Below are 25,717 nucleotides of genomic sequence, written 5' to 3'. Positions count from 1 at the left end.
TATTTTTACTCCCTATATTTAGTCGTCATGTGTGCAACATCAGTACTTTACACCTGTCAGCACCCAGGTTAGGCAAGAGGATCCAACTAAGACTATATTCATGGACTTAATTGACTAATTTATTTGTTAAGACATAGTATTTAAATTTCATTTTTAAAATACAACGATGAAAAAGTGGACCATTAATATAGAACCTTAGAAGGAGCACAAACATTTGATAAATTCTCGTTCTTCTATTGAAAATCTATTGAAATTTTAAGATTCTAACGTTATTTTCGCGTGCGAATTCCATACAATTTCAATTAATGCTGACACGCATTTAAAATCAATTAAATCGCGTTGTCCGTTTTCACCAGAATAAAACGGTCGGTTTGCTAATTTCACCTCCTAAACGTAACCTCCTGACACGGTCCTGCCGAGGCCAGCCAGTAATCCTGCGTATAATTAATTGGTCCTTTTTATTTGGCCTGTTATGACACCGGCTACGAGCACCGGGGCCATAACTGGAGACAGGCGTATCCTCGCGAGCGTGCACACACACACACAATGGAAACCGACCGTCCGAGGATTTCTGGCAACCGGGACGACGGGACCCAACATGGGGAGGGTAGGAAGGAGCAGACAAATCCTATTATATTTCACCGGTTCAGCCGCGCGGCCAGCTCGATTACGAGGAAGCGCTATCATAAATTAGTGTTGTTTTCATTTCGCGCATAGCTGACTGATGTCGGGACCGAGGGTTGCTTGGAGCGGGCGGGGGGCTGGTGAGCGGAGAGTATTGTCGGAAAATGTCTCCCAACGGTTGGGAAGATGAAGTACCCGCAGGTTCAGCGGGTGTAGCGTAAGTCGGGAGATAAAAGGCAAAGAAACGCACCCGAGACAACGATCCGTTCGTCCATGACAGTTGCCTGGATCGCACATAAATTTACACGACGTTTTTTTTTCGTCTTCGCTACGTCTTCTGTTCCACCCGCTTACGAACCCTCCCGCATGATCGTTTAACCAGTAGCCGTGTGGGGCATTGTTGTGGAGAGGTCTGGTCTTGACGACATGCCCGCCAGAAGGTGACACGCGTGTCAGGAGTTTATTACGGCGCGATCGCGATCGCGGAAAAAAACCGGTGACGATCGTGCCGGGAAAGCCGTCGAGGCCGCGGCTAGGTTATCTAGCCATCTACACGAGCGGCCATTAGAACGGTGTCGGCGAGTCATAATTCAACGGATTTTGTTTATTGTTTGAAAGCTCTAAATTCTGGAGGCCCCCACGGGAGCCCGACCGCACCCGGCGGCTGCGGGAACAATCCGTCCGGAATGCTCGGGGCGTAGACGGAGCCGTCGATCAACGGGCCGCGACAGCCGGAGGACGTTGTCTATACTTTTCCCAAATTTATTTGCGACATAACCACAACCTAAACCGCCAAACAAGCACGCGAGAGTCGAATGCGATCGACAAACAGGGAAGCGTTGCAAGATCGTAGGAGGGAAGGGTCACAATCACACTTGCACACACCCTCGGAGCTGGGTCGTCGGTGTTGTGCAGTGATTGTTTGAGGACGCGTGGCTGACTTTTGCCACCGGAGAGGTTGACTTAGTTCGGCTTCCGTCCCATTTTCTCTGTTTCCTTTCCCTTGCCTTGCCTTTTTCCGAGCACCGGCGGACGGATAAGTTATGGGCCGATTATTGGTTTTAATCGTTCCATTTTGCCTGTGACTAATTATACCGACTCACGGCTCATTTCCTCAAACTTTGCTCGGTGAGTTATGAGTCAGACGAGAAGATGGGAGAATTCCTAATTGTGTTTCGGTTGCTACGAAAACCGTTTGCTTAAATTTGTTTTGTTTCAATTTGGTTATTCAAAAATAATTTAACTGACTGGCTTTCATCAACCAAATTTTAGTTTAAATCACAAATTTAAACCATAAACGTGTTCGCATTTTTTAAGTTTGAGGTGCCTGAACTCGTCATATATTATGTAACAATTTTGTCGACTTGTCTCAACTCCAATCGACCGGGTGCCCTACGGAGGAGACAGATTCATCGGTTCGTGCCGATGTTGGGGGAGAGCATAAATTGTTGCTACCTTCTAAATCATCGGCACTCGCCCCGTTTCCAACGCTTCCGCCACGTAATGACCGGCCGCGAGCGGCTCGAGCCGTGGAGCAGGGAACCGATTTTCTTTTGTTTATTACTGTTTCCACCGACCGAAAACGGTTGGCTGGTGAAACGTTAATAATCTAACACCGTGTAGTCGTAAATCATGTTTATACCGTGTATCAATTAGATCAATTTAGTAAGGTGTGGAAATAGTGTGGTAACCGTTGAGGTTTATGCTTGGAAGTTAGTCAGAAGTAAGAAATGGTTTATGGTTTGCTGGTTTGAGGTGAAACCTCAACGGGTTCCGCAGGGAAGTGATGAAGGATTTGCGAAGTAACATTTGGGAAAATAATTAAAAATGATTTCCAGTCATGGTATTCAGTGAAATTATCTTTCACATGGAAAGATAGGAATGTGGATTGATATTAAACGATGTAAAAATGTAAAATGTTATTCATACCCCTGTATTCCAGTAGAGCTAACAGCTGTACCCTTACCTGTAACGAAAAGAAGAAAACACACTGTTAACAACATTGTCTAATTTTACGAAGAAATATTTTTCAAATTATTTTGTAAGCAGCGAAAGCCGACGCCATAATGTTGTGCAACTAGTTCGTGCACCCGCACCGATGATAGGACGTTCCATTTCCAACTCCCGGTCGTGTACGTCATCCGTTACAGAAAATTAACTATTTCACACATTAAAATCTCTTAATTAAATAACGTCCCCCTCCCCAAACGTGTAACGGGGGAAAAGCAAACCTATTTTTATGCTCCCTACTTCTGCATTCGCACGTTCGCTGCAATGTTGCGCCTTAGAATGCCAGCCACGAAAGTGTGAAGAAAAAACAAGAACATCTCTAGAAATGACACCGCGCAAGACGCCTCGGCAAGGTGCAAGGAAGCAAGTCAACAAAATAATAAATAAATAGAAACGCATTCCACCGATTCTCCTTTTCAAAACCCGGCAACGGATACACGGCGTGAACTCCAACCGTCGGTGGGGTGCGGAAAATGAGACCACTCGGAGAGATTTTTTCGCTGATAGACGTGTCAATTACGTAGCGATGAATTTTCCTACCTCTCGCCATCACTACAAATCGTGAGGCGCTCGGCAACGAAGAACGACACCCCGGCACGATGGAGCGAAGCCGGGATAAAAATCAAAAATTCATTTTTGGATTTCAGAAAAATGACATATGTTTTCTTAAACTACAAGATGAAACTAAGAAATGACCCAAAAACTAGAGCCCCTGTTCTTCCAGGTTCTGAGAAACAGCCCGTCAAAGTCAAGATTTGTGAAAATATTGCGTGAAAAATTGAAAAAAATCCATCAACTTTGAAGGTTTGTAACTCCTATAATAATGGTCGGAATCGAATTTCAAGTACAGTTTTGGAAAGCTATATTATCAAGCTTTAAAATTGTTGACAGTTTAAGTAAATTGAAATTGAAAGTCACAAAATATTAAGCATTGTTTCGCAAAACTCCTGGAATTTTTTTCAATTTTCTGTCTTTAACCTTACGCCATCGCTAAGGATTGTGAAAGATTGTAATATGATGCATACCCACTTATAGTCTAGAATGTTTTGTAACAATAAATGATAGTTTTTTTTGCGCATACGCGCGCATCTTTACGTTATTCTGTACTTTATATGTGAAGCTTATAGTTTATCACCTACTAGGCGTCTCCATCATGCCATATGCAACATCATGTGTGGTAAGAAATATATGAAATTCTCATTCAATCAAATATAGGTCGATGATCGTATCGTAAACATGTGAAGCAGGGTAGTGGTTGAACATCACGTGAAAGGGAAAAGACAAGCCAAGTCAATGGAAAAGAATGAAATTTGGTTTGGTTTGCATTGAATGTATTAGGTCGCTTTTTCTTGTCCTACAGCTCACAAACCCATCTTTTTATACCCAAAATTCCTATTAATAATGTACCCTACACTAACATTTTGTTCTGTTTGTACCCTTACCTGTAAAAGTTGAAGTTAATCTTCAAGAGTTGGTGAATCACACTGCGTGTAGAATAATTGAAATGCAAAAAGTAGAAATCTTGCGGCACTTTTCATCTTCTTTGTGTGATTCACTAAGCGTCGTATTATTGCGCTCGTGGGGCATTGATGGATCTAGTGGACACAGCATTTACAATCAACTGTTTCATGGTTCCGGAGAAAATACTGCATCAGACAGTGATTTACTAGTATATCTAGTACTAGTAACTCCTATCCGTCTTTCATTTATTAGTGACAATTCAGATATCATCTGGATAAACTTGATGCCCCAAAGTGTTAGGTTTTGCAGGCTAATTGTGATCAAGTTTGCGAAAGATTCAAAAGAAAAAGTTATACAAACAGTAGATGAAATCAAACGCCAAGTAACCAGGTTAGTTCCTTTTACAATTCAGCTAAATGAAACAAGTTATGTGACGGTAAATTATTCATTTTACATGAGTTGAATTGAAGGAAAAATTTTGGCATATTTAACCGACACTATGTATATGCAAACATGTTGTATATATGGTGCAAAACCAACAGAAATGAACAGTGTAAAGCACTTATAAAATGGATTTAATCAAAATCCTGAGAATTTATCTTATGACTTATATTCTACTACACTGCACTGTTGGATGAGATTTTTCGAATGCTTGCCTCATACTTCGTACAGAATTGAATTTAAAAAACGGAAGGTAACTTAAAAATTATAAAAACATGCACAATCATCGAAAAAAATTGTATTGGAAAAGATGTACAAGGAATTTGGTGTTAAAGTAGATGAACCAAATATTTGTCGTCGGGCTTTTTCAAACATAGAAAAATTGAGCGATATTTTGCAAATAGAAACAGAACTTATAGAAAGGTTTCTAAATATTTTAATAGCCATCAACTGTTCACAGCCTTCAAATCCAAAAACTATTAGTATATATTGCAAAGACACATACATGTTTTACATAACTACATCATTACAGTTGGTACAAAATGCCTTCTACTGTCCACAAAGTTCTTGCGCATGTAAATGTCCCAGCAAAATTGGGACCCTTAGGAGAGGAAGCAGCAGAAGGTAGAAATAAATAATGAAGAAGGTATAGAAGAGAACACATCCGTCAAATGTAACGAGAATTCAATATTAAAGACATTTTTATGAGAGCATTACAATCATCCGATCCATACATTTCAACAATATCTCTGGCTAAATCGTTAAAAAATTAAAAATAAATCCCATACCCAGACGCAGTAAAACCCTTTTTCGTAGATTACAGCTCCTCAAATAGTAATAGTCCCTTGCCAATTCAAAACCAAGAAGATAATGGTACAAGTTCAGAATATTCAAATAGTAGCTCTTCGTTAGGAGACGTTATGTCCACGTTAGATGCTTTGAATATCAATTATATTCCAAATGACAATATTTTGAATAAAAGTTTTTAGTAAATTTAGTTTGTTTTGCATCAAACTTAAAAAAATCTTTAAGTTAATATAAAAAAGAAAATTGAAAAAAAATGCACCCAAAGAAAATTCCAAAAATTTGTGGTTTTTGCAGCGCCACCTGGCGGGATTGTCCTGAAACATCATAATTTCATGTAATATAATAGTATTACACGATATTACAATGAAAAAATTGCAAAACATTTGATTCCGAATTTTATCCCGGCAATTTGCTCTTTTTGCTCCATAGTGCCCGGGGGGCAGGGGACAGCGGAAAGGCACCCGAAGGGTCGTACTGGCGCAGGGAGGAAAAAAAAGGCAAGTGAAATGAAAAACACTTTCATCAACCGCTGCCACAGCTGTGCGCGTCGAACCGCGTCCCCATCCAGCCGATGGTGTGGAAAATTTAATTTTTACTTTTTCCATCCCTTTGCTATCAATTTGAATTTGAGATTTCACATTTTGCCCCTCCCGCTCGGGGCCACCCAAGACCCTTTGCGCGGCCAGGGAAGTAGCGCCCGGGAGCGCCCGGCGTAGTCCGTGGCGCGTGCCTGCACTTTTCGGTACGCGATCGGTGCCGCGAAACCCAAACCTGACGCACTGACAGCGCGCTGTCAGTTGGTTGACATACGAGCGGGAAAGAAATCATCACTGACACTCGTGGTTTCAGTGATCCGTCCGGTGCCGGGCCGGGGCGAATCGGAGTCGGGAGGTTGGCGCGGCCGAACTCATAAATGTCAATCACGGCTAAACCGTCTACTCTAACCTGTCCGCAGCCGGTCGCCACTCTTGCCCCGCGGAACACCACGACGTTCGGTTGGAGTACGAACGAATATCGAGGCTTTTGTGCCTTGGTGAGCCGGCCGTGTATCGAGACTACCGACGAGCGCCAAATGCAGTGTGTTCATCATTGTCCAACTGTCGTTAAGTTATCCGCTTCAGTGTACCGTTTCCGTTTCCCAAGTTGTTATGCTTTTGCAAAACCGAATGTTTGCAAACATACAGATTGAAAGAGACTAAGAGAAAGTTAAAGCTTTTTCAAACTGCTGAACACGTTAGGGTAAAATAGAACCAGGCAAGATGTGAGGCAAGTAATAAAAATATGAAACGAAGACACAATAACAAACCCACAAGACAGCATCATCAGCCGCATCATTACCATCGTGAACGCCATTGATAGTGTCGGTTATTAGTGTCGTTCTGTAAAATAACAATTTTCCCCATCCCTGCCAACACTCGCCAGCTGGGAAAAACAATCCGGCCCAACCGTACCCACCGCGCTTGCTGGGTGGTGGAAAGTGGTGGTTTTCCCGTGCGTTTTTGTTTTTCCACCCTGCCTGCACGCTAATGGTTGGCGCGAAAAGTTACGCCAGTGTGCGCCGGTGGTTTTGCGCTGGGATGTGACGCCTCATCGCACTAATAATTCTTCATTTTCTCATCTCAATCCATCCTCGCGTGTCTCGTTCGCTTTACGACCCGTATCCCGGTCCCGTTTTTCCTGTGGCGGCGGTTCCCATTCCCATTCCCCACGACACGCTTCACGCGTACCGGTGCTCTCAGCTGGTCGTGTAATAAATTTCTAAATTTAAATGATTTTCTAATTTTAGTCATCAACGCAAGTCGCGAAAGTCGGAGCAGAGTCGCGTGTGTTCATTATGGATGCCGGTGGCGGATGGTGAAGCAATGTTTGGAGAAAAGCGAGGAAAACAACCAAGATTTAAGTATTATTTAAAACAAAACAACTTGAGAAATTTACGCAATATAAAACACCTTATCAGGAGGCAGGTAAAATTTTCGTAAAAACGTCTATAGGAAAACGAACGAAAAGATCGCTTTAGATTTTTGTCTCGTGGATCCACAAATACACGTAAATCAAAAAGCAACAAAGTATCCTCTGTTCCAGCGTCGGCGACAATCTTAAAATTAAATCATCATCCAAACAGAACGACGAGCAACTACGAGTGGTAAAGTGAGTAGTCGATCGCGCACACCATCGGTGCATGAAGAACCTCTCTTCGTCACATACTGTGGCACGCATACGCCAGTTCCTGACGCTACACCCTGCCTTTCCTTTGGCTACCGCAGCCCTCGTCCGTGGCGGTGGGACAGGGAGTATGCCTACTTGAAGATTCACTTGTTGATCTCGCACGCTTCGCAAAGATTAATGATCTGCAACACTTGTTGATTTTCATTGAGTGCAGAGAGCTGAACGTTCTGGGCCGGGCGGACATGTTTCGCGCGCCATTGTGTTCATATTTTTGTCGGTGAAGTGCGACAACGTTATGTTCAAGTGGATTACTTAACACCATGGCACGAAATTGGGGGTTTGTAAAATATATGACGGTGGTCGGTCAGTGGATTTGTCTTGAGTTATCAGAAGTCTTGCAGATGAACAGTTTTAATGACATTTTTGGTGAAACCTTAAGTGTCATTCACTGAATAATTAATCGCAACACACAGAGGTACAATTTTATTTAAATTTAAAAGCCTAGTACGTTTCTTGACAAACAAAAAGGAAGGTCGTAAAGAATAAATCTCACCCAAGGATCAAATTTGTCAACATAATTCACCTTCTGCGCGGCACAGGTTGCGACAAAGCACAAGGAGAAGGGTGCACAAATAAAACGTTATTTATTCGAATGATCCTCTTCACCTTTCATCACGCGGGCTCTCGCGTGACTCATGCACACCGCCCCATTCCCCACCCCTCCCAACCGTAATATGCTTACCGAAAGAGCATAAAAAGCGAACATTCAAACCGTAACCGCTCCTGGGTAAACTTGCCGAAAATTGAGGCGCTAAATTCCTCGGGTTTACGGCGTGCTTCGTCCAAGCGATGCTACTACTTTAGAACCTTCCACCACTCGTCGTCGCACAGTCTCGTGCAGCCCCCACTCCCTTTCCTTCCCTTTGTAACGCCATCACGCCGCATGACGATGGGCAGTATTTTTATCGGCAGAAAATTAAAACCGTCAAACTTCAGCCTCTATTTCGGGGCAATATTTATAAACAACTGCGACTGGGGGTGGATGTACCGCAAGGAGGGATGGGTACCGTGCCAACGACGTCACGGCAGCCAAAAGTCAGTCGGTCAGCAAAAATAGTCATATGACTTGTGTGAGTTCGGCATCGCATCGATTTTCCTTTTTCTTAACCCCATCGGGGTAGAAGAGCGGGTTTTCCATGCGGGCCTCGAGTTACGGGGTATGGAAAAAGGTAACTCGTACAGATGTTACCGGTTTAGGTGGGAGGCCACAGGGAGGTGTGTCAGAAGGCAGGAAGTTCCTTCGGATGCTAAATATACTCGCGAACTATGTAACCGTGTCCGAACGTGTGCGGTTATACCGGGGGGTGCGAAAAAGGGGATGAAAAACACATTCTCAAACCGGTCTACAGGCCCGCGCATCCACACAGCATTTCCCACCGGTGATTTTCCCCCGGTTGCCGGCTGACCGGCCACCGGAATCATGGATGATTAATTTGAAAATAATAGACACCGAGGATGAGACGTTGCGGAGCGAACCGGAGTGAGTAGATCCACACGTTATAAACATTCCCGAACAGCGCTGCGTGCTGTTGGAGAAGGTGAGCGAGCTGCAGGGCGGGGTGGAAAATGCTCCCCTTTAAAGCGTCACGGTCACGGTGACGAAAGGTTCTGACATTTGCACGATTCGGGGTAGTATTTTTTGGCATCGACGGATAGATTGCGCCCTGTCACTTCCCTAATTTTAGCCCGGTGATGTCCGCACCCGCGATGGATTTACATTTAAACAGCACCACAGACAAACATATATACACCGCGCGTATTGGTCGGTTAGTGGTGACGTTACGATGCTGCATAAACACAATATCCCTCCCGTGACGTCGAGTTCGAGCCGGCTCGTGTGCGCGGGTTGCAATTGCGTAACCGTTTATTAGCGATGTGTTTACCGCTTCGCACCGGACTCTGATCTACACCAACAAGCTTCTCCCCAAAACAAAACACAACCACACGCGGCCCTCGCGCCGGAATTCCGGTGTCCATTTTTGGATTTAAAATAGGCGACCATTTTTCCGCCGGACGCTCTCGGGTGGGATATTTTTGGAACGTACGTACGTACGTATGGCCGCGTCGTCGCGTGTATGCGGCGACCGCCAAAACTTCACCTAGTTCAGCGGCAAACAACGGAGCTAGTTGCATCGTACCGGGTCGACGGGCCTGGTGTTTTTCGCGAATACACGGATCAGGGTTAAAAATAGGTCGCTTCCATCATATGATCGACATCTGTAAACACTGGGGAAGCGCGGGAATTTTGCGGGATCGACCGATCGACGGTGTAAACATTGTGCCGCGCTGGTCAGCCTTTTCGGGGGGGTTGGATTTTGGAGGTATGTCCACGAACGGCGTTGACTCATGGCTCATGATCCGACCAGCAAAAACAAATATCGGCTTCATTCCAACGACGTCCAACGTCGTTGTTTGAAGTATCAAAAATAGAGATAACCACATCGTTACGAGCTGAAGATCACGGACCGGTTGGCGGGCAAACAGGTGAAGATCGTTAAGCCGTATCCCGCTACCACCATGGGGCAGGGTCCGCTATGACAACCCGGTCCGATCTTTCACGTGATACCACGGCGGGGCCACCTCTAGGATGGACACGAATGAACTAACCCAAACTGACCATCCAGCAGGGAAGCGCCCGGGCACCCCCGAGACTCCGAGCTACACACGAACCAGTGCGTTGACTGATGACATCAAAACAACTGTCAAATGGTGATAAATTAGTGGTTCGGTTTCGTTTCGCCAACGGTGGCAGGGTTTCGGCTCGGCCCCGGCGATGCTACCCAGCACACACGCTCTTCCGGAGGCTGACCAGAGGATATTGTCGATTGATGAACTGATAGAACCGTCGAAACGTATTGATGAATTAGGTTTGTCTTACAGACGACGATGCGCACTCGGGAAGATGACAGACGGAGATTCCTCCCGTTGGACCGCGTACCGGTTTTCTCCTGACCATTGGTGAGTCCTATTTTTGACATACTAATTATAAAAAGCAGGTCCACATGCAGTATAGCTGTCCTTCGCAAAACGGTGCGATTCGTTGGCGGACGCTTCTAGTTTCATTTTCACCATCGCCGCCGGCACTGTCAGAGATAGTAGGTGTTACATTCGATCCATTAGGTGAAGTTGCGCACGCCCTGTGATTTGGTCACAGCGGGTGGAGGCGTTTACGGAGTCTCTAATTATCGAACATCAATAAAATGTTCATTATCATCTGCTTAGGAGTGTGAGGCGTAGGAAGGAATTAAATTCACCCAAAAAGGGGTCAGATGGTACAGGAGTTGCTGGGAAGGATGTTGGATGTGCCAGATACGCCTCGCGATCCTTTCACTTTCGTCTGGATCGTGTCATGCGGGTAGGATTAATTTGGAACTCATTACCAAAGGTAAGCTTAGGTGTTCATAAAAAGGGTTTTGAAAAAAAGGGCGAATACGATCAGAGGTTAAGTACCACATGGTCTATTTGCTCATTTTTCCACCGGCAGTACCTTCCGGTTTAAGAAGAATACATTTACCATCGTAAGAGTAAACTCTTTGGCGCACGCTACTAGCAATCTTGTTTGAGACGAGATCCTCTAAGGCTCTGACTATCGTCTCACAAAAAAGATGTGTAGCAAACGGTACGTGCTTGTTTAGAGTATGTCCTTGCATCGAACTGACCAGGTACGCGTGCCAGTGATCATAAATTTCGTTCTTGGCCCGATTTGTCAACGAGCGACCCACTGCTCGACTGCTTTCCCATTTCGAAGCCCCGATGGATGGTTAAATTTATTTTAATGGCTGCACCAGAGTGCTCCCTTTCGCTGGCTGAGCGTTGCCGTATGCTCTGGAAAGGGATGGGAGCATAGCAAAGGGGGGGAAACAAACAAACGCGAGTTTGCAAAAAAGACAGCGACACGACAGCGCAGGATGCCGAAGGCCGCGTGTGGCTTAACAAAACGTGTGTTGGAGTTGGCGTTAGTCCGGCAGTCTCCCTCCGGCCCTATGTCACAGACGATTGACCAACCGAACGGCGGGCGACGGGAGGACGAACAGCTTGTCGCTGTCATTAACGGTGGTCATTTGCTCATGTCGCACACGACTTCTTGTGGTCGAACGAAGCTCGCGGGTGGAGGGTGTTTCATTTTTTAACGTTTCGCACTCGCACTCGGAAGAAAACGATCCAACACTGTTGTGGCCGTTGGTGTCTCGCAAGGGTTCCCGGTGTTCCAGTGCACGGTTGCGCTCCACACACCGGGAGGGACTCCGTACCACGGACCACGATCCGAAGAAGGAACGCACGCGAAACGCTGGTAGTGGGATAATGTGCCATCACGGGTACTCATTACCGCAGTCGGGGCCCATTTGAGAGCGCAGTTTGACCGATGATGGTACAGTGTTCCGCTTACCGAAAAGGAACTATCCACACGCCGGAACCGTTACCACCAGCGCTTCTGCAGCAGCCCTACCCGTGGGGGTGATGTGATTCATAAATTTAAAGACCCATCCCCTCGCGTTCGCGTGTCTGAATGCCACCGAGTTTTCGATGGTGGTGATTTATGGTTGCGCACGAAATGTTGATTGTGACTGGGATACGTTCCGGCCGACGGGTGACGTCGGGTTTGCGAAATATTGTCCCCGGTTTGAGATGGCTTGTAAACACCATACAGCCAACTTATACACCCGGGAAGACTTTCTTAGCTGTGATGCCACGCAGTTGAGTCCTTCTGAGTCCGAACTCAATGAATAATGAATGAGGATAGCAGTCAAAATTAAGAAAAGATCCATGGTCTCCGATGGCTCTAGTTATCCAATATAGAACAAAAAGTGAGACCCTTCTTCGTTGATGTGAACCAGATTCTCGAAAACTTCGACGCTGCCGGAACTGGTCTGCCCTAGAATCTTGCTCAATCTTGACGGAACGGCAACACCCTCCATCGTTCTAGCGTAGCCGTTAAAAAACTAGGGAACGCTTAGTACGACCCAACCTAGCGGCATTAATTAACGTGGAGACCTGTGCACGTTTTTGTGACTCCATAAAACGTACCAAAGTACACAGTAGGAGACAGTTGAAATTGGAAAAAAAGGTTACTCAATCCAGAACATTCTGAACCCGCTTAGAAACCATCACTCGGTGGTTGCGAAGGTGACATGGTGATTTCGTAAAAAGAAGTAACACTTCTCAAGCCGCAGACAAGTGCTACGGGTTGTAGCGGGTGGCAGGCGCTCGCCAGGTCAATCCATTAATCATAATTAATTGTCATTCGAAGATCAAACGATCGCCAGAGGGATAGAGCGAATGCGCAGCGTGCGGAATGGGCTGAGGATGGAGTGGTGTGGATTAGGTGCGAGCATTAATAAGTGAGCTGAGTTGGTACGTTGAGACCATTCGAAATACCGTTGGCAGCACCATTCTGTCAGAGGTCGTTGGGCACTCGAGCGCCTGGAAGGGTCGTTTTATTCCAACTCATCAAAATGTACGGTGCAGCAATGTCCCGGTTTTAATAGCACACATGGCTAAATCATCACTCTGAATTTCATTCCTTTCCTTTTTTAATGGAGGAGAGTGAACATTGGTGATCAATAAATAAAGGATATATTACGCACGTGATGAGGAATATACTGCCATGAGCACCATGAGGGAAACTACTCAGAGAGTGTGGACTTAACGCTTTAATGAGTTGCAAGTAAATATAGAGTGGTAACAAGACACAGCTGGTGACTTTTCTGACCCACATTATTTGAATGCGAAATGTTGGTGATAAAATTTCTTGTTTTCTAAAACAAATGTCTAAAGCAGCAATGGATCTTCCGTTATCTCACTGCATGGGATTGGTTAATTGACTCATTGAAAATGTCATTCGACGGACGACATAATCGAAGCAAATTGATTTGTTTTCCGTATGCATCAGGATCAACCAATCGGGTGTATTGAATTTCCGCCTCGATCTGGGGGTTTAGTGCCAACCGGTGGCCAACATTAGCAGGGATGATTTAAATGCTCGATGATTTATTCGACCTCATATCTCTCGCTTCAGTAATACCCCATTGGGCTTGAGGTAGCGGTCACTTGGAACGGTGCGCTGGATTACGTGAGGAACTTCTCAAGACTTCGATCAGTTTCGCTTTCAGTCCACTAAGCCATTCGACCCGATTTTACAACTTTACCAAACTCCCCGACCGGTCGATTTGGAGCGTGTTATCTTGCACCTTGGCCTACGTTGACCGTGGTGCGGCTGCGACACGCTATACACGTTGGAAAATGTTCCAACGACCTCGGTCCTGATCATCCATTAGTCGTGCCATTCTTATCTTAGACGCGGACGTGGCGCACGCAAGACGTGAAGTTAAGAAGTTCGGCCAATCGGAGAACCTAGTGGTTGTTTTTTTTGTTGTTTTTTGAAGCTTTAGTTGACAGAATTAACCAACAGCGAAAGACAGATAGAGAGAAGCCGAGGAACGGGGGGGATGAACGCAAGCAACGTGCAGGCCCCGAGGGGAGATGCATTAAAATACCAACATTTGGCCGTTTAACTTTGCGTCGCCCCAAAACGATCGTGGTTCGCTGCTTAAGAATTTCGATGTGTGTATCAACCGCGTACCTTCCCTCGCTCGCGCAACGGGTTCCTCCGGCCGCGCCGAGATTGGAAAGGTGGTAGTGTTTTAATTATTCAAATGTGTTTGCACATGCGCGAGCAGACGTCCTTTCTCCGGCGATTGCTCGTGCTGCAGCCGCTTAAGATAAGACGAAGTTCCAGTGCCCGGGGACTGCGGTTTTGATTTGACGCAGTCTCGCCAGGCGCCGAGCGAAAGGTGCAGTTCAACGCCGCCCGGACGACGGAAGGCATGACGCTGTTGGGGCCAGGTGGCAGGTTGCAATCTGTTAGAAAAATTAGTTCTCACTTGGCGCCCGGCGAAAGCATCGTCGATCCAATCGCCCGTTGAACAGTGCCATTAGTGTCAAGTGTCACTTCGTAAAGTGATTCGATTTAACCCATTGCCCCGATGCTCCAGGGCGTTCAAATAAGAAACTACTAGCTTGAAAAAGCTGAAACATTATATTTATAACAGTTCGAGGAAATTAAATCACAAATAAACAAAACCTCGCTGGTAAACGTAACCGCACGTCCAAGGCCATTACGGACTCAGAGCACGACCGAGGCTGCATTCATTTTCAAACATTGAATTCTGCTCATTTGCAATCAATTAGTGCCATCACTGTCACGATACGCACACCGCTAGGCTCCGTGTTGGTGTCTTTCGGGGTGATGAAATTAAAGTCGCCTCAAACGAGGTTGCCGAGGGCACGGCAGTTAAATGCAGCCATGAGTGCACTCGCAGCAAGTGGTAGAGAAGCTTACAGACTTTACGATGGGAATGTGAGAAGCTGTACCGCCAAGTCGCAAAACAAATTGCTTGCATTGAGTTGAGGTTGAACAAACTGGCAGTTTCTAAACCTATCGTCAAATCAACGACGTTGATCAGTTTAAGTTTTTGTGTTATTTTTGTTAGTTTAAAGTGGATTGAGTATGATTTACATTATTTGAACAGAATATCGATGGTTTTGAACAAGGTTCATTAATGGAATGATGCATAATCAACTATTTAGACATTTTAGACACTTTTTTTCTCACACAAACCATAAGAAATTTGAACCAAAATAAATTATCCTAGTATCCTGTAAAACACACAAGTTAATTTGATGTTTTACGTTAAGGTTTCACTGGTCTTCCCTCGACGTTAGGCACCGTTTTCTATCATCATTTATAACATTCCTTGGCATCCATGTCCAGTGTTCCACGATGTCCTTGCCAACATTAACCTTCGCACAGAAAAGCCGAGGGCTTGTACCGGCTTAGGAACAACTTTATCGTCGTGTTCCTATAGCTCGCCCACGAACCACTTGCACGGTACAGAGCATTCCCTAGGACAACCGAGCGCTATGTTGAGACCTGTTATTGTCCACCTTTGCTCCCGCTTTGCTAGCTACTGTCTCAACGGACTCTTGTTTGTTTTTTTGTTTGCATTTTCTTAGGCTTTTTATGCTCTCGCCACAAATTTATCACCATATCGCTTGCCCCTGCGGGGGCGTGATTAGAATGAATTTGTGAATGAATCCAGCGAATGCGTAGGCTCGCGAAGGCTGCCGCGGTTAATTTAGGCTAACCATAATCCACGACAAATATGGTAACGATATTTTTAAGGCAGGTGAATGCGAAGCCTGGCATGCTACGCGCCTGCTAATGGGCACAATGGAAAACAGGTTTTTAAAAACTAAGAACGGAAGCGGAGAACAGTGGCGGGGAAAAGGAATCTTTGGATGCAGTGGGGGTAGTCTAAATGAAGAGGTTCTCGAGCGAATCTATTACCAAATGGGGTTTCATGCTTTTCTTTTGAACTTTCATTACCAGGTAAATCAATTTAACTTTATTAAACTTTGTTTTTAATCTGTGGAAAAAGCTTATTGATTAAACAAATACTGTTGAATAAACACTTTCGAAGAGCATCATCTTTATTATTATTCTTGCAAACATATTCAACATGGACATTAAAGCGAACCGATCCCCTAGATGGACCGCTTTGAAATACATACACGTGGGCGAATTGATTCCTTTTATTTGCCTGTAACGGCAAAAGGAGAAAAACGGGTCGGGGAAAACCCTTCTCCGTTCATCATCGACCACGCACTCCCGTGGGAAAACGGTAAACGACTCAAATGTGATGATAAATTTCAATTCAACCCACCACCCTCGGCTCCATGGGCATCCAGCTTCCTGTTCGCATCCGTTAGGGTTTTCCGCTCGTCCTTTCCGGAACGGACGGAAAAACATGTCAACTGGCGCACCGGGGAGCGCAGGCGTTGGCTAGGGAAAACCATTTTCCATCGTATCCATTTCGCCTTAGCATCACATTAGAGGAGCTAGCGAGAGTACACCGCAAGACCTTTGGCGGATGGACATTCCCAGCTTCAACCGGTTTAAAGCGTGTTTTAGTTATCGCTTTTCCACCACCTTTAAGCTTTGAATTTCCACAAATCACTTCCATTGTGGGTTTTGTACGATGAAAACGTGATGAAGTTGGTGGTGTTAATGTTCATGTTGCAGAGAGCCAATCCAGGGATGACATTTTGTGGTTTCCAACGGGGGGGGACGTAGCTCAATTTTCCCTCCTGCTGTGCCTCCCCCCTCTCCCTCCCTACTTTCTGACCCTATTGGCCAATTTTCGGCCAGCAACCGATATGGCATCAGGATTGTTTCTCGTTAATTCAATCAAGTTGCTCGTACATCCTCCTGGTACTGCTTTTGCCTTACACCGCACGGCGCGCGACTTTGGGTTTCAATCAAACCCACGCACAGGCTTCACAGCATCACCAACACCACCAACTGGTGGCATTAGACCCGTACACTAGGCCAGTTCAGCGAAAGCACCCATTTGCGGCTACCCTTCTCGGAAAGCCCGCGAAGGTTGGGGTGGGTTTCATTCATAAACAGAAACGGTACCCCGTCCCTCTCTTTCCCGTTCATTACTTACCTCCGTCACATTCACCCTCTCGCTTGGCTTGGTTGTCTAGTCTCTTTTCGCGTTTTACAAACCAACATTTTCATCTCGCTCGGCCCACCGAGCCCAGTCTCTTCAGCATCGCTGTTCCGTTTTCGTGTAGGTGGTGGATCGTGTGGGCCCAAGCACGGTAGGGTTGTAAACGAGGGTTGGGTGGGTCGGTCCCGGGGGGGAAGCTGTGAGGCAGCTTGTCGTGAATTTGTGAATGAATCGTCGTAGACTCTCTATGCTGCCTTCGCCATCGTCGTCGTCGTCCTCGTCAATGGTTGTAGTAAACAGGTCGCACTGGCAAAAGCTCTCCACACGACGACCAAATAGACACGTGTACACCTACGCGCCGTGGTTAGAGCTTCGTGGCCACACCAGCATAAAGACACACGTACACGCACACGCCGGCACACCGTGGCACGGGGCAGGCGCACATGGACGCCCCATCGAACGCTGGCGGTGCTCACAAAGCGGTTCGGGGTTGGGAAATGCCTGCTACCGTTCGTCCCAGCGCCCAGCGGTTGTTGTTGTGGCAGTCCGCGAGCTGAGCCACTCAGTTCCGCCCCGCGAGCTTGACGGCGAGAGGATTTCCGCGTGAAGGCAAACTGGATGCAAAGGGGGGGTCTGAACGAGGGGGGGTCTCTAGTAAGCGGGGGAGTCACTTCCGAAGCCTATACCTTCTGGCGACAACGGAGGGTAACGACTAGGTATCCAGAGGCAAAGGTGCCACTAAGCGATGCGTAGGTGCAATAGTAGATGGCGCTTTGCTCTTTTGGTTCTTTTTCGTGCAGATGGTTCCCAATGTGTTCGAAAGCTTCTGCTACTGCCTGACTTTTAATCCAATGTTTTGTCTAAGTGCCAAATTTGCATATCGCTTCGGGTGCTTTATAACCCCAAAAACTATGGAGGAGTGCTAATTAACACATAACCACCGGACCAAAATCAAAGCCTCAAACTGTCTCGTTTTCCATCAGCTCACTTAAGAATTTCTCGTATATTCTGGAAAATTGATGGTAATGAGATACGCTTCTTGAAAAACGCAAACTTTCTAAACAATGCATAAGGATCAATATCCAATCAGTTTGAAGCGCTATCTCACCTATGAGAGAGTATATAGACATAAAAGCATAATCTTGATAGCTGCGAAGAAACTATCCATGACAGTCTCACCCACTTCATTACTTCTTCTATTTCTCTATTTGGGAAATATTTGCGCTAGAAACGAAAGGCTCCCATTCCCACGGGCGTTTGTAACACTCAATGGGACTGGCCATTGGAATTCCAAGATTCCTATCTCAAAAGCGAACCGGACCGAATGAACGATGAAATAAAAATCGTCATTTTAAATCTGCCCGATCTCGCGCCCGGATTTTCCATCAATCGTACGGTGGATTTTGGAGCTGCTCTTTCGCTGTTTCGATAGACACGACCGATGTTTGATGACGACATCCATTTCCGGTGCAACGGGCAAAATCAGGTTATGAGGAAATCACCATCACCACCACCATCACCATCATCATCAACCTAGGCATCGGCATCGTCATATGAAATGGGTATCCGATGAGCGTGATCGATACTTTGCGGAGGTGTTTCGGTTTTCAGTTCCCTTCGGGGGCCTCGGGTGGATTTGACAAACGACCAGGCCCATCTAGGGCGAGCAAAAGATGGCGGCTTAGTTAAAGCAGCTTTAAGGTTAAAATTTATCGCAGGCAATGCAAAACATATTGGTATACTTACGGAGGAACACAAACCGATGAATAGGATCGTGGATAAATGAATAGAAAAATTCCAAATTTAATTTTAACGAATGCGTTTGGCTTATAATCACTTGAATTTGATTAGTAGCAATTTTGCAGTATAGGTTATTCAAAACTCTTAAAAGAGTCTTACGGAAGATGATTCCGTTCATACTTTCGTGTCCCAGGTAACTGTTTACGCCCGGAGAGAATGTTGATGAGATGATAATCTAACGATCTCTCAAGATGGATGACTAATGACCAATGGTGGAAAATGATATTCTAATCCCCGGATTATTCTCCCTCAACTCGTAGACAAATTTGTGATGAACGAAGTTTCCCCGGGCAACCGTTGTGCGGCTCATCGAATACGATTACATCTCTTTCTAAATATGCTCGAGCTGACAGAGGCATACAAATCGGTGGAAGTTCCGTTGCACAAACACCGAACGATGGCATCGGAAACTTGAAACTTGAATCTGTCGTCCGGAGAAAATTTGAATATTTCAAAGGGTGAACGGAACGGCCCGGGTGAAACGGAAGGGTGCGGGTTCGATGCAATCATCCATATAGTGCAGCGACTGCCATTTGTCGCTGGCTAGCTTCAGCTGCGGCGTGACTTCCGTCCGCAGCCCCTCCACTTGCTCCTCCCTCGATTGCCAATTTAATGCAAGATGAATGAATATTTTTCATGAATGAAAGCAAACCCCATAGCGTGCAGGCTCTAACGGCTCTAAGCGTGCCCCGTACCGTACGTAGGTAGTCTAACGATGCACCCACCGGGCATGGGTTGGGAGAGCGGTGGGAGGGGTGGAGGTTTATAAATTATACAACAACAGTTACACAGCCGTGGCGCGCGTAAGGTGCTAACGGAACGGGGTCCTTGAAGGGGGATTACGAGGGCGCAACGACACCCTGTTCCCGCTTCCGCTCTTTGACGCCCAAAAGCTCGAGAGGGCTCCGCAGCTCGGTTCAGGAAGACCTTCGGTTACCGCAGGACGTGGGTGACGCCACGGTCAAAGGGTCTACCGAGTGGAAGTTTGCACCGGACGCAGGTTTCTTGTGCGATCGAGCCGCTCAAGCTGTCACTCCGGTGCCCTCAATTTTCACGCTCGCGATCGAAATGGCGCGACAACTGGCCACCATCCATCAAGCAGACCTAGTAGTGGTGCCAGGTGATACTCTACTGCGTCTTTTTTAGAGCTTTTTTTATCTCCCCTAACTACTAATGGTTTCACATTCGAAGGCAAATCGGTTTGTTGGCGAAGGTAAAGCACACCGTCTCCGTGGTGGACTCTGCATATCGGGGCAAGCACCGGACAAGAATACGAGATGTGGCAGAAATGAGGCTTTGCCGAGCCTTCCTCGGAACCCCCCTCCCCTCCCTCGCAACATCGCCATCTTGGTCGTTCATTCATAAAAACGGCACGCTGCAAGGTCTTCCAGTGTTGGCAACGGTTTCGATCTGGGGTCGATGGAAATGAGGCGCCTGCTCGTACGCGTTCGGGCTTCGATTTCATTCACCGTAAGGCTCCGCGTCGTCGGTGCACTATCATTGATGGTGACAGATAGGCGGTTGTGATGGGGGGGCCCTTTCGCTGCGGGTCGAACGGTTGGGTTACGCAAGCTCACGCACCGTAGTTTAGCGTTTTTGGGAGCCCACGACGTGAAGGGAGGACCGGGCGATGGGGAGAGTAGTTTTCATTCATGAAACCGTGGCCCGTCTGCTGGTTTCGATGGACGGGCCCTTCCATGCGTTGGCGGGTGCACTAGGGTTACGGTTGCTTAAAACGACGCCCACGTTTCTGCAACGACCGATCATACACACAACACACCGACGAACACACGTACACCAACTTCCCGATAAAGGCCTCTCTTAGAGAGACCCACCTGATGCTTTGACAGGTCGAAGATGTTCGGTGAATGCCTGTGAAATTGTTATTCAATCCTTTTTAACTAATATTTGGGTAGGGTAAGTGCACCCATAGTGGAGCTAGTACCAATAGTGGTTGTAGTGGAATAAAATCCTAGCTCTACGCCGATATATATACAATGGAGTTATTTGTTCTTCTATGAAATGTTCTTTGATCTTCTGCGGAGTGTTAAAAAGATGAACCATCTCATTCCGTAATATAGAAGCTCCAAAATTCATATTTTCAAAACAGGTTGTCCCAACATGCTGCATTCCTTAAGAATCTATAACAAATATCATGATTTCCTTAAGGCTATAAATCACTGCAAAATCATTAAAACTATATGATTTCGCTACTTACATACTCCAATATAATTGATTTACACGAAATTAGTGCATTTTAGCTTAATTTTATTATATTTTTATAGTTTTTACTATAGTGCCACTATAGGCACAAAAACCCAAGTTGTTCCTATAGTAGCCATAGATTTTTTCACAAGTATACTTTAGTTTTATTACGGTTTTGGCCAATATAATCAGGTAAATTTAGTGATTTTATTCTGTTTCTACAAAATAAACAAAGCGGAACTGGAGTGAAGGCTCAGCAGAAGAAGCAGAGGAAAGAAAAAATAAAGCGGGCGAAGGATACGCTATAAAGCATATACTTTAGTTTTAGCTGTAATATTCAAAGCATTTTTTATGAACTAAAATTGGATATATTTCGGTAAAACAATACAGTCTTTTCAATGACAACGCATTGGTCAAGGAGTATTTTACCGTTCTGTTTGAAATATGCTTAAAAAAAAGTAATAGTCAAAATATATTCAAGTTTTTCGTACTACCACCACTATAGGAACACGATACCACAACTATAGGAACCATACCACCAAAATAGGAGCAACCGGCTAGGAAGCAAAATACGCTTTTTTCGTGTATTTTGTATGGTTTCCGGTGAAAATAGATGTTTTTCAGAAGAAAAGTCATGTTTCGATAATAATCGATTCAAATATGTAGAATAATGTGTTCTTAACACTCATAAATTACACCTAATTGGTATTTACATTACTAAGTGCACCACTATTGGTACAGTTACCCTATTTTATTGCCTTTTAGCAATTTGACACGTTTCCTCTAAAGACTTCCAATTTGGAACTGTAGTGCTTGCTTACGTGTTCACTTAAACTAATCGTATAAATATCGGTATTATCGATTTCATCCAGGATTACCAGCAGATTCTAGAGCAGGTTTTAGTTAACCACAATTTGGATTCATGATAGCAACAACTTAATCCCCGTTAGGTTTTTGCTGATTTGAATTATTTTTCGGATTATTTTATTTATTCACCTTAACCATTCTTGAACTGGTAACTTCTTCTTCTTCTTCTTGGCGTAACGCCCTTGTTGGTCATACCTGTCGTAAAGGGCTTACGATTTTTTTACCCTATGTGTATGTGGATAGTCAGTCCTCTCGTACAGGGGGAAGGTCCGGTCTCGGTTGGGATTCGAACCCACGCCGTCGAGGTGGTGAGCCTCGGCGCTCATGAGCCGATTTTCTAACCGGCGCTACCGCTCGGCTGTCGCGAACCCCCTATCTTTAGAACTGGTAAATTGTATCTCATACTGTGGACAGATACTTCCGAAACTGGCGCAAAATACTCCATACTTAACAACAGGAAACAAGCAAGGCAATCAACTAGGAAACGGTTTTATTGCCAATCCTTTAAAAAGGTAAAATTTTGTTAATTCGCATTGTTTAACTAAAGCATTTCCTTTGTACGGTTGGTTGTAATAATTTACTTTTAAATAATTTAAAGTAAAAGCTGTGTCAAGTAGCTAAACATATTTCACAACAGATTTATCTTGACGCAAGAAAAACGACCCATAATTATACCCGATGCGATGCGTAATTATGCCCCATTTCGGCGCCAATGGTGGCCGATCTCGGCCCGGCAAATGAAATAATCGCATGAAATTCAACCTCAAATGAGGCGATTCGCTTGCCTTCACCCGGTTTTTCGAATGTATCTTTGGAGCCAAACTTGAGCGAAACTCCAAACAGCAACAAAACAGCATGGCGGTCGTATCTTGTTTGGTTGTTGTTTTTGGCTGCGCCATGTTGCTTCCCATGAAACCCTGGCCGCGGTCTTCCGCGGACCCGTTTTTTTCCCCCTCCCGGTATGGACGATAATTAAGGAAAGCGGTTCAACCGCGCCGAAAATGGTCCGGATGATCCGGCCGTCCGCCGTTTTTGGCCGGAACCACTTTCGGGCGGTGACAAAAGTTGCGCGGGCGGATGTTGCGTGCTTTTTCGTCGATTTTGTGTGCGCTGGACAACCGGTGTCGGTGGCGTCGTGCGGACGCGCGTGCCTTCGGCCCGGAGCGGAGCCGATCGGCGGCCATTTGCTTTTGCGGCACGAAACCGACCCAAGAAGATGGCGGACGGGCGAGCCCCAACCGAGGGACCTTCCATTAGGGGATGAAAAGAAAAAGTGCGCCATTTTCACCCGATCGGAAACAGTGGGACTCCACTGTTGCGCCAGGTCTTGAGCTACCGCGTTTGCGTGGCGCTTGCCGTAACGAGCTGCATCGTCCCCTAGGCAAAGGCAGCGCCAGCAAACCCGCCTGGTGACCCTTCCTACGCACGGCGGATGGTTTCCGTTGTTCTCCGCGATGGCCTCGGCCGGGCCTCGCTCGGATGGAGCAATGTCGTAGCTCGATTTTAGAGTTTGTTTCGAGATTTGTGCAAGACAGTAGATGCCGGGCCGATGTTTTGTTGAATGACAAGTCCCACGCGTTTCCGGTCGGAACGGAATCAATCGGATTCGTGGAGAAAAATATGGCTGTAGACAAAAGGTTGTCGGATCTAGAGGCGCCAGGTTTTTTTTTACGTAACTTCTGGGAGCCAGTCTCCCATATGGAGGTTTTATAATCGGCTATTAAATTCCTTTCCTTTGAAGGTTTTCAGTACAATCATCAGTATTTTAAATCAAAACACATTTTCAGTCATCGTTCAGTGATGTAATGGAATGAAAATTGTTGTTAACCCCCAATTATTTTCAACTCTAATTAAATGAGATAATTTTTGTTGTCTGCTGTCATGTGTATTGTTTTAAACCAATTTGATTTGCATTTTTAAAATACGTTCTTTTCGGGCAACAACATACCTCAATTGTGTTAAACAATTTTATTACACTAAATGGCCCTATTAAGTATCCGTACGCTTCATTCGACCAGGAAGGTAGAGTTTAATCGTCATTTTGCACCCAATGCGTACGACTAGGTACAGCCGAATGGGCCCACAAAGAAACGACAAAGGTGACACGGTGTTTCGATCACGTTCCGGGATCGATACGTGCACTTCACTCGTTGGCATTCGATGCAGGTCCAACAGTCGCAAGAAGCGCCGAGTGCCGGGCCCAAGAAGCGATGCAATTTTAATGAGATTAGTAATATGAATAAAGTTAATCCAATATGTGCATATCGAATTGCATTGGCCCGGCCAACAACCGCCAACCGCACTGTAATTTCGTGCGATTTACTGTTGTGTTTGTTTGTTGATCGTTGACCGGAGAAAAAGAAAAAAGGTGCGACTCGTAATGCTCGGCTAAAGGAAAAAGGAAGGTCCTAGGAACGTCCGAGATGCGACTCGTACCAGACCGGGTATGCCACCGTCGGAGAAGAAAAGTGTAAAACGTTCCCACTCGAGCCCGGAAAGCGATCCTTCGGTGCAGAAAGTAGAAAACATGTGTACTTACACTGCCGCGAACAGTTGGCCTGGGACGTGGTACGGACGGTCGAACGGAAATTAATATCCCCCATTGAAGCGACATGCCACCCTGCCTCGCCCGCCCCTCACACTCCCCCTCCCCCGTCTTGTATGGGACATGCATTTAGCAGGCACGCTATTTATATTGAAATTAATTGAATCAAAATTAAAATGTTTTCCGATAGTGGCCGACCCCGGGGCGCACGACCCGTCGTGGACTACATCGAAAGTCAATATAATGTGGGATTTGTAGCGCATTTAGATAAATCGTGCCCGTTTCCATGTGCGGCTGTGGCTGTGTACACGCGTGCCAGTGTCTTTAGCCGTTCCCGCTCGGTTGGTTACGATGCAGTAATGCAGCGCTGCATTGCAAGACACTACGAGCCGGTGGCGGAAGGTGTGATTTAATTGCACCTCGATTCGCGGATGCGTACTGGTGCTGGTTGCATGCCGTGCAGTGTGGGTTTTAATTGATTTTTGAAATATCGACTCCTTTCCCATGAGTGTTTCATTAGGAGAATTAAGTTATCGATCATGCGCTTGCTTCAATCCGAGAAGCTTTGTACTCTCGTAAATTTACTTGTTCTTTACCCAATTGAGATGAGTACTTTATGGTTGAACATTTAAACCACTTTATTACATGACATTGTCAAGTAGAAAATAAATTCAATTAGTATTACTTGAAAAATAACTCTTACAATAAATCGGATAGGTGGTCTATATGCTTTTAAATACCTTCCAAAACTCTCATATTTTCCAGAATCTCCTCGATGAAGCAAAGCTCATACAAAAGCTAGTGATTTTCCTATGGTTTGAGCTATATTCACAACTCACAACGTTGTATGCATAGATAAAACGAGCCTTCATCCGGTGTGGCGCACATGATGTCACCCACTTGCAGCTCGACAGAAGTCGTAAAATAGTCTTCCGATTTTTGCCATAACTCCATTCAAATGAGCCACTTCACGGTGAAGGTCTATGATTTCGACGGATCCTATGGCCGTGTCCCCGTTCAACCTTTCCGCAACCGGGACACTCGACTACGGCGAACCGTCGTCCTCTTCATTAGCTTCAAGTGCTACGGAATACTGGAGTCTATGGCGCACGGATAAGTACGCACGCTGCTCATAATTACCTTCATCGTGCAGTTCGTTGCTTGTGGAGTTGTAAAACGTAGGAATTATTCGCTTACAGACGCTAATAATTAATCT

At 45.7% G+C, this 25,717-nt stretch overlaps 1 protein-coding gene across 1 annotated transcript in view; it reads right to left on the bottom strand.

Moving 5' to 3' along the window:
* LOC131272806 (protein grainyhead) overlaps positions 1 to 25,717 on the bottom strand; it is a 68,804-nt gene that overhangs the window by 28,839 nt on the left and 14,248 nt on the right. The window lies entirely within an intron of this gene.

This window comes from Anopheles coustani, chromosome 3 (genome assembly GCF_943734705.1).
Source record: "Anopheles coustani chromosome 3, idAnoCousDA_361_x.2, whole genome shotgun sequence".
NCBI lineage: Eukaryota > Metazoa > Arthropoda > Insecta > Diptera > Culicidae > Anopheles > Anopheles coustani.
The sequence above is the reverse complement of the archived record's forward strand: the minus strand, read 5'-3'. Positions and strand labels throughout refer to the sequence as shown.